This window comes from Bacillus rossius, chromosome 1 (genome assembly GCF_032445375.1).
Source record: "Bacillus rossius redtenbacheri isolate Brsri chromosome 1, Brsri_v3, whole genome shotgun sequence".
Lineage (NCBI taxonomy): Eukaryota > Metazoa > Arthropoda > Insecta > Phasmatodea > Bacillidae > Bacillus > Bacillus rossius.
The window spans coordinates 36,111,074-36,127,131 of record NC_086330.1 but is presented as its reverse complement, the minus strand read 5'-3'; the positions used below and the strand labels follow the sequence as shown (position 1 = coordinate 36,127,131).

At 40.4% G+C, this 16,058-nt stretch overlaps 1 protein-coding gene across 5 annotated transcripts in view; it reads right to left on the bottom strand.

Annotated features, from left to right (window-relative positions):
* Nucleotides 1–16,058, bottom strand: part of LOC134534441 (atrial natriuretic peptide receptor 2-like) — a 368,135-nt gene that overhangs the window by 122,913 nt on the left and 229,164 nt on the right. For all 5 annotated transcript variants that reach the window (XM_063372934.1, XM_063372918.1, XM_063372911.1 and 2 more), the window contains one exon: nucleotides 14,804–14,878. The gene's annotated coding sequence lies outside the window, so the exon portion shown is untranslated. The remainder of the gene's footprint in view (nucleotides 1–14,803; nucleotides 14,879–16,058) is intronic.

Sequence of the window (16,058 nt, the reverse complement as noted above, 5' to 3'; positions counted from 1 at the left end):
AAAGGTAGAAAGTTAGGAAGTTGGTGTGTGCCATGGAAGTAATAAATAAGGGATTTGGTGTGTGCCATTGAGTAAGAATTTAGGGAGTTGGGGGTGCCATGGAGGTAAGAAATAAGAGAGTTGACGTGTGCCATGGAGGTAAGAAGTTAGGGAGTTGATGTATGTCATGGAAGTAAGAAATAAGTGACGTGGTATGTGCCATGGAAGTAATAAATAAATGAGTTGGTATGTGCCATGGAAGTAATAAATAAATGAGTTGGTATGTGCCTTGGAGATAAGAATTTAGGGAGTGGACTTGTACAGTATTTGTCGCGTTAATAACTGCCACCATCTCCGTGGCAAAACATCTGTCTTTGTAAAGAGTTTGATGCTGATCCCTGGCTGATTTGCAACAATGCGAGACCTGCCTCTAAACTGGCTGGGTATTTTTAATTTGTGGTAAAATTTACTTCTTCGGTTAGAGGACGGCACCTCCGATACCCCTTCACCGACATACTGCGGAATGACTAGAACGCACCAACCATGCCATTGCGATGCCCTCGGGCAGATCAATACACGATTATAATTCAGAGAAGAGGTAAATGCAAGGCCAGAGGGAAATGTGGGTACAGCCTCCTCTCTGCTGTAGTATGTGTCATGTAACTGGTTTCAAGACATGTAAATGGTCTCAAATTTTAAAATTCTCAAAAGTAGTACCAATGGTCTTAGCGGTGTGAAAATGATTAGACTCAAGATGAATTTTCCTAAACTTTATAGCAAGAACATTTCTTGTCACCAATAAAAAGTATTTTGTGTGCAATGGAGTTTATTTGTCAATATGTAGGGGCATGTATTTTTTGCGAAATTATCTGATCGCTCATTAGACTGCAAAAAGGTATGTCTGCATTAGGGGTTGTTTCCTTGTGATTGGCGGCCAAGATAAGCCACAGATTGCTCTATTTGGCCGGCCATTCAGGACGCGTTTGCTTCCGCACTGGATGACTACGATTGGTGTGCAGACAGTAGACAGGTACTTGAAATAAACACAGCCAACCACAAAACACTGACAATGCTACAAAGTTTTAACACACAGAAGGGTCTGTAAATCTTTTCGCGAAAAGTACAAGGCTCTATCAATAATACATGACTGAATGATTTTACAATCTATGTAGAGTAATGAAACTAGAAAATGTCAGACCTTTTGCTTTGAGTCTAGTATTTTCACGCCTTTTTACTATTCCTTTTGCCACTTTTGTTATGTCAAAAGTGTTAGTAAACGCCTTCTACCGGTTGTCAGAGATCGTAAACCAGCAGTATGTATTGCTTTGCTAGTAACAGTTGGAAAACACTGGCACAACTATTGGGAAATGACAACTCTGAGACAAGTTAGACGACACAGCCAATAAACAAGTAATTATTATTCAAGATTTAAATTATTTCCTTACTGGAAATCATCGCTGTTGGAATACACGAACTAGAGGGTGGGTGAGGCTGATGCACGGACACCGCTTCTCTCGTCCCGCCAGTTAGAGTCGGAGAGGCGGGCGCATGAATGACTTACGCTCGTGGGAAGCGAGTCCCCGCGGGGCGCCGCCCCATTTAACTGCAGCCATTCCTCCTCGTCCTCCCCTCCACCAGCTCCTACGTCAGCGAGGAGACACCCACGTCCGCCCCATTACCCGGTCTCCGAGATGGCGAACCGCAGAGATGACCTCCCACCAAGCAATCTGACCTCTGACGTCACCCTGGTGAGAACCAGGCAGTGCTTCGTGTACGGTCGCCTCACTACACTCTTCGTCACAAGCAGAGGCGCTAACCGCCTCTCCTCGCCTAGGGCCCGCGTCCGGAATCAAGTACTCAGCTATTCCTAGTGGCGTAAAACACTGCCATTCATGAGTCAACTGGACAGACACTTGCGAGTATTGCGTATCGACCGTTTTTGAGGCTACCCTGTGACGCCCAAGTACAGTCGTTCTCCCCTAGAGTCGACCAGCACCACCGACTATGCCTATCATCTCGAAGAGCGCATGACACATACACGATGAGGCTCGTAAAACCCCTTTGACTAGCGACGAACCGGATGAAGACCGCGTACGACCTTCAAGGCTAACTCGGTCGGACTTCAGAAAGGCCAATTGGTGTGGCTATACAACCCGGAACGAAAGAAAGACAAATTCCCTAAACTTCAAAGCGATGTGGGAAGGCCCGTATGATGTGGTATACCGCTTCCAGAGAGGAAAGAGAGGACGGAAAAGAGGTGTTGCCTGTTCGGGACGAACAGACTTAAGGAGAGGACAGTGTTAAAGAGGACTCTGGCCTACCTGCGGGTTGAATACACGACTAATCCGATTATAAGCGTGCCTTACTAACCCCCTTCGCCTTCCTCGACGCTTTCCAAATGGTCCCGCATAATTCTCTGCGGCTCTCGAGGATTCGACACGTTTCCAGAGCCCCGCCTACGTGAAGTCGCGTAACTAGTACCCGTTTTTCTCGGAGCTTCGAATGTAAAGTCGAGGATTCTGATGACACGACACTTGGGAGGGCAGTGAAGTGAAGAGGGTGAGAGACTCCTTGCGAGCGATTACCCGAGATACGGGCCGGCTTCGTGTGAGAAGACTGGTGCATCGGGACTGTGTTGTGTGTGCGGCGGACGAGTGAGTAGTGCGAAGCAGTGTGTGGTAAGAGAGTCAAGCCGCGTTACTGTGGGGAGAGCGAATAGCGGACTAATTAAATATGTGAATACATTGTGGACAGATGGTTAAATTATTATAATTTAACTCGTGGTGTAAATATCTGTTGATTAATAAAACTGCAATAAATTAATTGGGCTATTCTTTTTAGACTTTTCATTCCCACCAGTACGAGTATTTTTAGAGATACCTGTGATCACGTTAAAAGCCAAAGCGGTGCACTTTATGGCCTAGAAAATCTGCGGAGCAAAATTTTTTAAAATGCGATTGGAACTGTATCATACTAAGTTGTCGGTAAACAACTGGAACAAGAGGTCATATGTAGACTGAGTCGGTCCACAAAAATATCATAGGTTAATTGCTCCCCCCTCCCTCCAAACATAATTTTTTTTCGTGCACGCCTGATTGTAGCCATTCCCAAATAAATTAATTTAATCTAAAAGCCAGTGACTTCACAAGGGAAACTATTTGTAGTATCGAGACAATATTAACTTCAAGCACACAGTAAAATGTATCCTTAAAAAAAAGCAAAATTTTAAAAACTGACATAAAACTGTTATAGCCTAAAAAATGTTAAAAAAAAAAAGATGGAGTCTTTCGGTTCCTATGGTATATCAGAACGTTAGGTCCAACAATGCTGTAGACATGAGGATAGTTCGTCGACTATTCCGCACCAAGAGCCTATACTTTGGTAGTAAAATCTAATGACTATTGTATGCAAATGGCCGAGCAATTGACCGTCAGAGCCAAGTACCTACTGAGACAACGCGGGACTGGAGTCCAAGAGTCGACGTTACAACGCACGGATCTAAGATACAGAGGGGGGGGGGCATCCTACCCAGAGCGACAGGTTAAGGGGATGCAGGATGAACAGCAAATTGTTTTTAGACTACAAGGAGTGTGAAATAAAAGGCGAAAAGAAAAAAAAATATTTATACAATAGCTAGTAATATGTAGTGTTTACTCATTATTATTATTATTATTATTGCTTTCAATTGAGATATTTTTCGGCTCAGTTTTTAGTGAAATGCACGGCATTCTTGTGTGGAGGTCGTACTTTGTCAAATAATTTTTATATGTCGTAATTTAACAATATAACAATTAAAAACATTTGTATTTTCACCAAACGTACACGTAACACTGGTAAGTACTCGGGTTTGAAAACAAAATGTCACTTACACACACATATAATATACACGGATTCATTACATATTATGCCTGGTACATCTCTTGCTGTAAGGTGGAGGGTAGAGAGGCGCAATCCAAAATATACCACAGGCGAAGGGAAGCCTGACTCCGTTCCTGTAGTGTGTTTTACTCGCGTGGTTCATCTGCCGTGTCCACCCATGTCTCGGAATGACATTTTTCAAAAGTAGTACTTACCACGTCATACGCTAAATAAAAACTAGGAGAAAAGGAAAATTAGACACACAGTTTTATTTTGCTTTACAGCTTTACAGAACATGCACTTTATTCGTTTTACTTTCGCCTTCATGAATTCATCAAGTTATTATTCAATTCAAACGTGAGCAAACGGCATGGCGATTGGTGAACTGGCGTTGTGCACGCCGCAAAGAATCTCTCCGAGCGGTCTAATTTCGTGGAATACGAGCGAATTTGACATGAATTCTGTGTGCCACACCACACGGGCATAAGACCAAAAATACATAGTTATGCTTTAATTCAAACTCTCGTCGTGACCAGGGCGTATCCAACTCATTGGAATCCTATACAAAAATAAGATTTGATGGACCGGGGGTGGGGAATGTTTACGGAATTCAACCTCTTTCGTGAGTGAGGATGGTACAGCGGAGCATAAAAAATAAAATATAACAAAATAAACAAAACACTATTTATAAAAATTTATATTTTTTGAACAATAAAGTGTAAGGATTATTTACAAATGTTCTCTATCTATAGATCCTTACATCCTGTTTTATTTATTTTTTCCACTACATCAATTCCACAAAACATTCCTACGAGCCCCCCCCCCCCCCCCCTTTTTTTCCACAAAAAAAATCAGAGCTGCTAATCTACAAGCTCACGAATATAACTATCCCTAATTTACTTTATGCCCATTCTTACTATTTGGTTGCACACTTACATAGATTCCTATCATTTCGACATAATAAGTACAAAAAAATGACAAAACGATGCGTTAATTGTATTTTAAAACATTGACAAAACCGCGTTGGTGTGTGTCAAAGTCTGCAATTTTGCGTAGCTAACACCATGGAGGCAAGGTGTGTGCAACCGTTGTCATGCCAATAATAAGTCCAAATAGCAAAGTTTATTTTTTGTTACTGGGAACTTTAGGCGCTAATTCCTTGCTGATGTGTTGTTAGCATTTTTGTTTAACAAAACCCACTTCATGATGGCATTCATGCGATTCTTCCTAGCGAGTTCCTTTCAAAGTACTAAACAATTGTTAACCACAGTGACATTCGAATATGGTTCAGAGCCCACTGCGTAGACTATACCTCCATGTGTCCGGTAGCATTGTGTGCAGAGGGCAGCCACGTCTGCACGATTACATTGTAATCACGTGAAGCCGTTTTTACCCCAGAAAACAACCTGCGCCATTTGGTTAAAAGCCCACAACATTGGGTGAAGTGTATTGTTTGCATTATGATAACAGTTTGAAATTACTTTTCTATTTATATGTAACTCGGTAATACGGCATTTGGTAGGATCAATTTTCTTGAATGGAACATGAGTCGCGTGGAACGGAAATTTGTAAACACGGTAATGCCATTGTGCAGGATGGCGCGAACCAAAGTTCACAAAAAAAAAAAAAGCAACCATAATAGCACTAACTGTTTAATGAAATTTAAAAAGATGGACAGTGTTTTATTAGAATTTCTTGTCGAAAATCAGGTCCAAAGCAAGGGTTTAGATTTTTTTTTTTCCCCAAGACGTTTCCGCTTTTATCGAAGCCGTTTCATTATATAGTTTAAATTTTTGGGTCAGCCAATCAAAATATACATTAGTTGACGTAGCTACTCCGGCAGCGGGCGCGAAAACTACGTGTGATTCCCGTCCAGAAATGTACATAGTTGAAAACACAACTTGCATATATATTGATCACATTCGGCTCTAATAATTCTACGTTAAATTTCGTGTCCGAGTTTCGTATTATAAATGGAAAGTCCTCCTTCACCTTTTTTTTTAAATGGAAGTGACCATGTGAAACGACGGACTTGCTAACCATCAGACATCGCGATGGCGAAGTTGAAAGGCGACTTCCACCCACGTGCCTGCGTGCCGCCGCCCGCGCGCGAGGGCCTGCGCAGAAGCGGCTGCGCACTGGGTCAGACGCGGTGCTTCCCGCGCCGGGAGGTCAGAGACCTCCACAATGGCCGCGGAATGCGGCGGCCGGCGGCCCGTGAGAAGCGAGGCCTCCCCGTCTCGGCCGTCTCCGCCAGGCCGCGCTCGCGTCGCGTCGCAGTGTCTGAGCCCTTGCTACTGAGTAACAGCCATAAGTTACAAAACTTATGAAATTTAGTTTTGGTATATTATGGTTAGGGACCGGAAAAAATCGCGGGTTCAATGACTTGTAGGATAAACTTCATAGTTCTACGTACACTCGGTCAAATGCCACCCACTCATCGGCTGCTGTCTTGTGAGACGTCACAACGTAGCAGCCTGTGATTCGATTAAAGTTTTGTTTGGGTGTTTCTCATTGGCCCAGAGTCATCCAGGTGAGTTGTGAGCCAATAGCAGAGGCAGCACTGAGGTATAACTATTTGTATTTCAGCCTATCGCGAAATGAATTCGCGATTTTTTTCCGGTCTCTAATTATGGTACATCTGATTTCAAGCGATGTGCGCCCACGCCTTGGCTGTGCATATCGTAGAAACTAATTCATCAAGTGTCTAGTATGTGCGTTTGCCTACTTTTCTTTCTTCTCTAATGTAAGGTGCTGACCGGCAGCGGAGTGAGTGGCCAGTGTAGCCACTCACCACCAGGAGTGGTCAAGAGTACAGTACTGGATAAAAAATCATGGAAGCGGACTACGTGTCTGCCCTCGCACAGGGTCCAACTCTTCATCCATACCTCCCTCTGTGTGCTGTACACTCCTGCGCAATTAATGCATGCCCTCGCATCCCGCATGTCCGTGCCCAGGAATTTCCCTGTGTGTATGCAGATTTTACCTGGGACCAACCTATCTCTAGTTATAGTCTAGAATTAAAAGTGAGGGGAGTTATGTCATACCATTAATCGTTGACACGGCTGGCCAATCCCCGCACAAAGCACACGATGCATGCGACCCTCTCCGACCCTCTCCCTGCATGGCTAATCCCAGCAAGACCAGGCGTATAAGCTTCAGCCTGAGACGCACCTAGGTCCCTCCCTAACCCGGACCCCTTCCTACGAATACACTTAGTTCTTAGTTAGGTTAAGAATAAAAATGGAAATGATGAGTACGGTGATTTGCCAACCGGTGTTTTCCTTACATTTTAAAGGTGATCAGTTTAAATTTAAGTCTCTATCGTACACGTCATTTTGAATTTGAGTTATTACATCTTAGCTCTCGATATAAAGCATTTCGTAGGAGTAACTTCGAAAATAGAACGGAAGTCGCATGAAACGGAAATTGATGCTGCCATCTGTGGCGGATGGCGCGAACCAAAGTTAAAAAAGTAAATGGGAAACTTCATAGTTTTAACGGAAATGAATTTGAACAAGGATGTGCAGTAATTTGATAAAAGTCCTTGTCTAAAATCAAGTCCAAAGCCGGGGTTTAGCATTGTTTCAAGTTTTTTTTTTTCGCTTTTATCACAGCCATTTCATTGTATAATTTATAGTTTAAAATTTCGCTCGTCTAATCAAATTATTCAATAGTCAACGTAGCTGCTCCGGCATCGAATTCTAGCGGTGGGTGCGGCAACTAAGTGTGATTCGCGTCAAGAAATGTAGTGAAATACAATTTGTGTATTATATTTATCATGCCAGAGTGCAGCAAGGCCAATTTCTCATGACTGAGACCGAGCCTTAAGAGAAACAATGTATAATAAATTTTTCCAGGATCTTCATTAATTTATGCGAATGTTCGTAAAGTTACGGATATAGAATTTATCTACTTCTAATATGAAATCGCAAGAATCTTATTGGAGTGTAAACACGACCTTCAGGTGCTTTTTAACACTGTAAAACGTTTTTTTAACTGGAACTGAAAATCCAAGAAAAATTACAGATATTTGTGAACTGTATCTCTACAAAATAAAATGTTTATAGTAATACTGAGTTCGGATTATTACCCGGTAATATGTTGTGTTATTGCAGTACCTAAATTAAAGTTAGTTGTAAATCGTTCCCTAAATAGCTTTCCGGTATTAACTGCGCACATTAATAAGCATTATAAAAAAAGGCAGTGGTTGAATATTCATGAATATTTTCCATGATTTAAAAATTTATTCTCGTATGAAAATTAATCAAAATTAAAATAGTGCGCCCATTTTCGTAAGCTCGACAGGAAATGTTCAGTATTGTTTCCAAAAACATATTTCATATATGCAGAAATAATCATAACAATGTACAGTACAAATTTACAATTTTTTGAAGAGTGTGTTACAAAACTATTTCTTGGCAACTATTTTTAAAAGAATCTTTTGTAAAGTGCAAAAATATTTTCTGCATCGTAAACAGTAAAAATACTGTCTTACCTACAACTTGTTTATCCTGTTTCGCAACGGGACACAGAGCAATAAAGTTGGAACATTGATTTCTACGAAGATCCAGTTTTTGTCCTATGAAAAAAACTTCGTCCGTTTGAAGCACATTCTTTGTCGAAACGTTCGAAATTCACTGTAAAAAAAAGTAACAGCAGTTTCTCGTCATTCGTTTTGAGTATATTCACTATCACAGATTTACTTCCCTAAATGAAGCAATGGAAACGATTAGGGGCGTACAATAAGGGGAATATATCCATCCCTAGCCCTACACAACACCCCCCGTTCCCCAAGACGTAAGAAATACTTTTAAAAAATCTATATTTCCCACCAAAAAAAGGAATTTAATAGAAAACAAACCGCACAATCTCTCTCTCCCTCCCCCCACCCCCCCCCCCCCCCCGGAATTCCTGAAAACGATGTCAGTTCGGATTTTTTCCTATATTTTGTTTACCAACAATCATTTCCGATAATCATTTTCAATTTGTATGTGAAGATGAAAATAAAACATTTAAAAGTCTCGGAATCTAATTCCGATAGGAAAGAATAAAAAATAATGCAGATCTGTTGTACGCGCTGCTACCGAGGCGACTGGTCAAACAGATAAAATCCAACCAGAAAATTTTAACTTGGCCACGACATCGGTTAGGTATACTAAAAACTAATTTAAATGAACTAGGGCTGCAAAATACGATGCTTAAGTCTATTCCAAGATGTGAACCAACATAAGTACAGTTCGAAAATATTTTTAGTTATCAAGATGGTCTGACCCAGGTTCGAACAGGAATTCTCTTGAGTGCGAGGTCACGTGCATGTTATTTCAACAGGAGCAGGCCCAACGGCCCGAGTTCAGCCAGAATTACGACAGACCGTCACCTACCTCTGTCCGTCAATCACGGGAAGCCTTCTTTTCACAGAAGAGAGAGCAAAACGTCCGATCGTGCATCTTCGGTTTTTTTTTGTTCATTGTAACTCATGATATCTAATAGTCAATTAGGTTAGGATAGCTACATTATAAATACTTTAAAACATTGTGGACGGTTGATTTGGTTAGGATAGCTACATTAAAGATACTGTGAAATCATGTAAACTGTTTCCTAGCCCTGGATAGCTATATATTAAAAAGTTATTTGCTAATCAACCATAAAATGATTTTACAGTATTTTTAATGTAGCTATACTTACCTAATATAACCAACCATCCACAATGTTTTAAAGTATTTATAATGTAGCTAACCTATCCTAATCGACCGCAAAATTTAATGCCACACCGGTTTAAACAATGAGATAGAACGGAAAAAAAAAAGCGAGCATGAACTTCGGGGAACTTCGGGTGTGGCTCACTCGTCTGTGAAATGAAGGCTTCCCGTCAATCACGTGACCTGCAGGCTACTCTTCCGACCGTCAAATGTTTGATTGTGTAGCTGCTTCAACAATGTTAATTTTTAATTTTCGTTTGACCACACTGTGTGTCGCTTTTTGAAGGGGAAAAATGTTTCTAATCACAGAATATAACATAATTCCGCATGGTAACTCTGAACGTGTTTATATACGAAAGTGAAAAAAAAAATTGTGTTTATGTGTTGTAAGTGGATAACTTACAGGATTGTCAAACCAATCTAACTATGGAAGATATTTTTTAAATATAAAATTGAAGTTTTCCAAACAGTTGGCAGCACTGAAATGAAAAAAAAGTTATGACGTACGAGAAGTGCTGTAAATCGCTACAGAGCTGTACGGACGTACGGGCTTTCGTAATTCCAGCCTTAATACGCCCTCTTTATCACAAAATATTAGTACTGTCGAAACAAATAAACGTACACCGAAATTATTCAAATATATTTTAGTTATTGATTTAAGTAAAAATTAAGTTTTACATAGTAGCACAGTTTAAAGAAGGGGAAATGAATTGAATGTCCAGCAACAAAGTTCGATCTCAGTGGACACAAGTCTTGTATAAGTACATTAAAAAACAAATAAATCAAAAATGTATTGTAGTTCAAATTTTACTGTACCATTAATGCGGTGTTTTGTAGGAGGGAGCGAAAGCGTCATCCGTGTTTTCTGAAGCGTCAATTTAAACACCCAAACACAATGCAAGTGTAAGGTCGCAACAACAACAACAACAACAATACTACAGTACCCAGTTTATAAAACGCGCAAGTCACACCACATCACCAACCATACAATTTTACACTGTAAAACAATACAAGAAATTCGCTGGTTTTTTTTTAATAAAAATTATATTTCTTACAAAACGTTGGGACACTTATAATAGTTGGATAATAGTTAGATCTACAAACGTCATTTGCTTCCACTGTGCGATAGTTAAATAAGTGAAAACGTAATAAGTTTTCAGAAAACTTCGCTTAAAATATAGTACGCAGAAACGCAAGAAGTAGAAAGTTTGCCAGTTCTTGCGTTGCGTTTACGCGTAATTTAGAAATGGGTGTACGTAAACGTCATTTAACTTGGTGCGTCTTGAGTTTATTTTTTTTTCTTGCCTTGTTTATAAACGCAACCTTAAGCATTTCACGAGCTCACTTTAACTTCACGTAATTCAAAATAACAATCTACAATCACAAATACGTTAAACATTTACATAACTCTTGCTTGATACTATGTTATTTGTAACACTGTGTTACGTGTTCAACCAATCAGAAAACCTGAGTGTCGTACTAAGTTGGCATGTAAAAACTATAAATAATAAATATAAATGCGTGTATTTAAATTAAACCAGTGTTTGATTTGTAACTCCTGCGCTGTTATGGGCTTTATTCTATAAGTTATATATATATTTTTTTCCATATGATTACACACTACCAACAGCAAAATTAATATCTCGGAAGCTAAGAACAGCCAAATAAACAAACGTGGCATTGTAGCCAGGCAGCTTCTGATTTTGTGCAAGTGGTTACAGCTATGTGTAAATGTTTGTGTGGATCAGAGCCCGACCTTGAAAGCCGGGTTAATAAACTACGCAAACACACAATAGCGCAACCAAAACATGAAAATACAGTATTATAAAGCACGCAACTCACAAAACGTCACCAACACTATAACTTAAAATTGTAAAGGCAAATTTTTTTCTGCCCCGGGATTTATTTTTAAAATTCATATACCTATATTACGAAAATTAAATTACCTGTAAATCATTTGAATTAAAAGTGTTATTTCCTTTGACTGTATGAAAGTTCAACAAATGTAAACATGATGTATAAATAAAAAGAACATTGTGGCCTTCTAATCATACGTCTTTAAAAGTTTTTTGGAACATTTCTCCTCATGCATGGCCGTCGGAAAACACGAGCCAAAAAGCAAGAAGATGGCAGCTGGCCCGATGCTTGTGTTGCGTTCTTGCGTCTTGCGTGGTTTTTAAAGGAGTACAGGAACATGTCGTTACTGAACTGTTTGTGACTTGCATTTCTTGCGCGGTTCATAACCCGCTGTGTGCGACCGCACGGTCCGCTGAAGGCCGGGCCACATTCGCAGACAGCAGCTGCTACGTCAGAAAAATAGCACACGCGCGGAATTCCGTCGAACTTCACTTGTAGCTTTTTTTTTCCTTCTGTGTGCTACGCGCGCGGATTTCTGTTCGCGGCCAATCAGCATGCACTTCGTAGCTAACGATTGTTTTGACATGTGCATTTCAAAGATTAAAAAAAAAAAGATCAAATATAGTAATTATTTGTGGGATATATATTTGTGATTAATGATTCCTAGTCGTTAAAAACAAAATTAAATGTTGTCGGATTTAGGTTAATACACTTGCACAACAACAGCAGCTGCGTGGCCACAATGCCACGTTTGTTTATTTGGATGTTTTTAGCTTCCGAGAAATTAATTTTGCTGTAGATAGTGTGAAATCTGACGAAATTCAAACGTTCAAAATCAAAATGATTTACAGAAATCTAAAGGAATAAAAAAAAGAAGGGGAAGAAGTTGGAAGGATTGTCTCGAACCGCCGCACCGTGTTGTGTTTATGTGCAAATGTAGCTCAAAATTATGTAATGTGCGTATTCAATTGTGTCGGGCGATCCTGACTCCAGCGAAACATTTTATAGGCGATTCCGTATTTTTCCAGTTTTGATGATATTATTCTTACAAGGCGGCTTTCCCGTGAAGTAATAATAAAATTCCGAAATACTTTTTTTTCTCCCGAAAGGTAGAGATGTTCCTGCATTTACCCTGAAAACAGCGTCTTTATATTCCTACTGGTTTCTGAGAAATCACCGTTTATAGCTTACATTACAATACCTGTACATTGACGCGGCTACAATTTTTTTTTTACTGTTTATATATTATTTAGGTAGTCTCTGTAGTGATGTGGCCACCGCCATTATGTTTTAGCGTAGCATCTCTATTTTGTGGCTCTTGATATATAAGTACATACGTGTATATTTTGGATTTTAATTTTGTGATGCAGTGGAAGATAATGAGAAATTTAAAAAAGAGTTCCTACAGTATTGAGGCGCAAAGCGCTGACTTGTTACGTGCTATAGCACATAACTTGACGTACAAAAAGTAATTATTACGTTTAAAACACGTAGTGAAATTCCTTTTATGACATTTTAGACACGAAACTCACGGTAGATTTTTGAAAACACTCAAGGGAGAGTTGTATTACAGCTTTATCTTCATTTCTCCTACTTATAATGCTATGGTAACTGCGCAAATAAGTATATCACAGTTGCCCTATGCGCGAGGAGACTGCATGCCTGTTCGGAGTCTTGTGCTTAGAGGCGTTACCGCGCTAAAAACACCAGCGAGCGTCGCACTTACCCCGCCTAACCAACACGAACACACCCCTGAATAGGCGGGCCGCTTGGGGCTAAATTCGCGACAACGGACGCACGGAGGTCGAATGCACGCAAATAGCAGCAGCCATTGCAAATTATCACACGCACAGTAAAACAGCTCGCACAAAGCGCACATAAAGTGGACGAACCTTTTAACTTTTCTTTGTGCCGAGCGCCGATGGCTGTTTGCGGCCAATAAGCGTACACTACGTCAGCCGCATAGAATATCTGAATGTTGTTTAGACTCGTGCATTTCATAGATAACGAGCGTAACTATGTGTTTTGTTTTCGAGGAAATTTCTTAGTAGTTTATTATTCGCAAACCTTATAAACAAAACAGTGAAATTAAATGCTTTGATTAAGGTAAACAATTCTCTGCGTGAAATACGATATCTAAATACGCAATAGCTGGCAAAATTCAAGCAAGCATTTGTAACTAAATATTCCGACAAGTAAATGAGGGAAAAAATCTATTGGAATGATTCGAACTGCTGCGTTATCTGCGGATGTAGCTCCGAATTTTGTGCTGTGCCGCGTGTGCGTCTATGCTGTTTGCGTGCTATCGCCATGCAGCCTAGGCTTTAACATCATCAGCCCATACATATTTGATACACATTTTGACTATTTATGTATACCTAGGGGCATGTTTTTTTTTTTCGCGGAAAAAAATATAGTTGATCATTGATTGCAATGATGTATGCCCGCGCTAGCGATTGTGGCCTTTTTTCGGCGGCCGTATGCAAGAGAAGTAATTTCCCTGTTTTCTCCCGAGCTGGACGGCTGTGATTGGTGTGCTGACAGTAAGGCATGCACGTGAAGTAAACCCAGCCAACTTCGAAACTCAGAAAATGCTACAGAGTTTTAACGCACAGCAGGTCTGGAAATATTTTTCGCGAAAAATACATGGCACTATATAAACCTAAATAAAAGGCTAGGAATTAGACGTAGTATAGAAGGGTCATACACGTATAAACAGAAATTTTGTTGATTGGAGTCAGGTAGTGACGTTGAGACGGAGTACCGGTAGCGAGGACTCAAGTCGGCCATGTCAGTATCGCTGAGATAGCGCCAGCTTCAGTTGCGCAACACATTATTCGTTTTCTCGCCGAAGAAGGTATTAATTCTAGTGTAATTCTGAAGAGACGCCAAGTACAGTTCGGTGATGCTACTCTGAATAAAGCCCAGAAGTTTATAAATGGTTGTGATAGCGTGGAAAATCGACGCCATATACGGCGTCCGGCGACCAGTGGCAATGAAGACAATATTCGAGGCAAGCGAATTGCCATGTGTTTGGTCCACTGGATGAGGCATTTCGAGGAGAACGGTCGAACAGAACGTGCGCAATTGTCTACCGGTGCAACCGTCTTTTTATGAATGGATAAAAAAACTTCCTATCCGATGGAGAAAATGTATTTCTGTTGTATAAAACTATGAAGAAAAATAAGGCATTTCGTTTGTTTTCGTAAATCAATAAATCTGTACGAAAATATTCCGGTTTATACTTGAATGACCCTCGTAATTTATGAACATCGTGCGACCCGTTTATTGTATATTAAGAGCATGACGAAACCACTTTCGAGGATGTGTTTGCTATCTCGTAGAAACACGAACAACCCAGAAGATATGTGTTCAGTCTGTACTACAAGTATAATATATTCACTCACCCGCGCTGCAGTCGAAGTGGATGGGCTGAGTGAGTCACCTCGGCCGTGGTCCGCGCATCCCGGCCGGCTCCAGTCCTGCCAATCACGAACAACCAACTGAGCCACCTGGACTGCTTGCAGGGCAGCCGGAACCACGTCAACACTCGCGTTCGCCCTCCAAGGTCGCCCCCACCCCCTCCCGACCACCACAGCAACCCCTCCGAGGGGTGGGAGGTATTGGAGCGAGGAATGCCATCAGCGACACCTCCCCGCAACTCTTGTCACACTTGCAGGGAACAAAGGAAAAACTAACTTCAGAAGGGGAAACTTACTACAAATGAAAAACAAACATCACGGCGTTGTACGAATTAGCAGATTTTATGACAAAATCCACACGCGACCCCCCCCCCCCCCCACATTATTTCGAAAGCGAAAATAATGAAGTATTTCGTAAATAGACTTTTTTTGTATTTCGTAAGGCCGGGTTTGTTATACTACGCAAGGAACGCAACGACGCAACGCATAACCATCGCAAGCTAATAACGGTCGTTTACAAAGCAGGAAAGATGCAACACGTCACTAACCCTGCGACTTGTAATCGTAAAAACCTCGGGTTTCTTTCGACTGATCATTTGGATTCCGAAAAACATATTAAATTGTAAATAATTTGATGTAAAAGTATTATTGTCTAGCAGTGCGAAAGTTTTGACTAGTGAAAACAGTGATGAATATAATAAAACAACATCGTGGCCTTCAATGAACATAACGTCTGCGACTTTAAAGGTTTTCGGGACGCTTCACTTCAAATATGGAAGGCGTAAACCAAGCCGAAACGCAAAAAGTTAAATGGTGACCGATGATTGCGTTGCCGTTTTGCGTTATGCGTTGTTCATGAACGGGTATTAGAAAGAGTCATAACTAAACTTTTGCCTCGTATATTGCGTTCTTGCGTAGTTTATAAACCGGGCTTCACCAAAGAAATTTAAAGAATTGAAGTAATAAACTTACAACAAATTGGCCGGTGTTCGTTTTAAACTACTTAGTACAAGCAAGATTACGTTTTATTTGCAGAGATGTGAAAATTGTATTTTTTTTTTTTTAAATGATTCATGCAATAGGGAATTTTGAATTAATACAATTTCTTGGACAAACGCCATTGCAGTTTTGCACTGTTGTTGCCACGGAAAAAATTCAAGAATACAAATTAAGAAACAAAATATAAACACCCAGATAACAAGCCTAAATCAGCTGATGTCTTATACAAACTTAACAGATA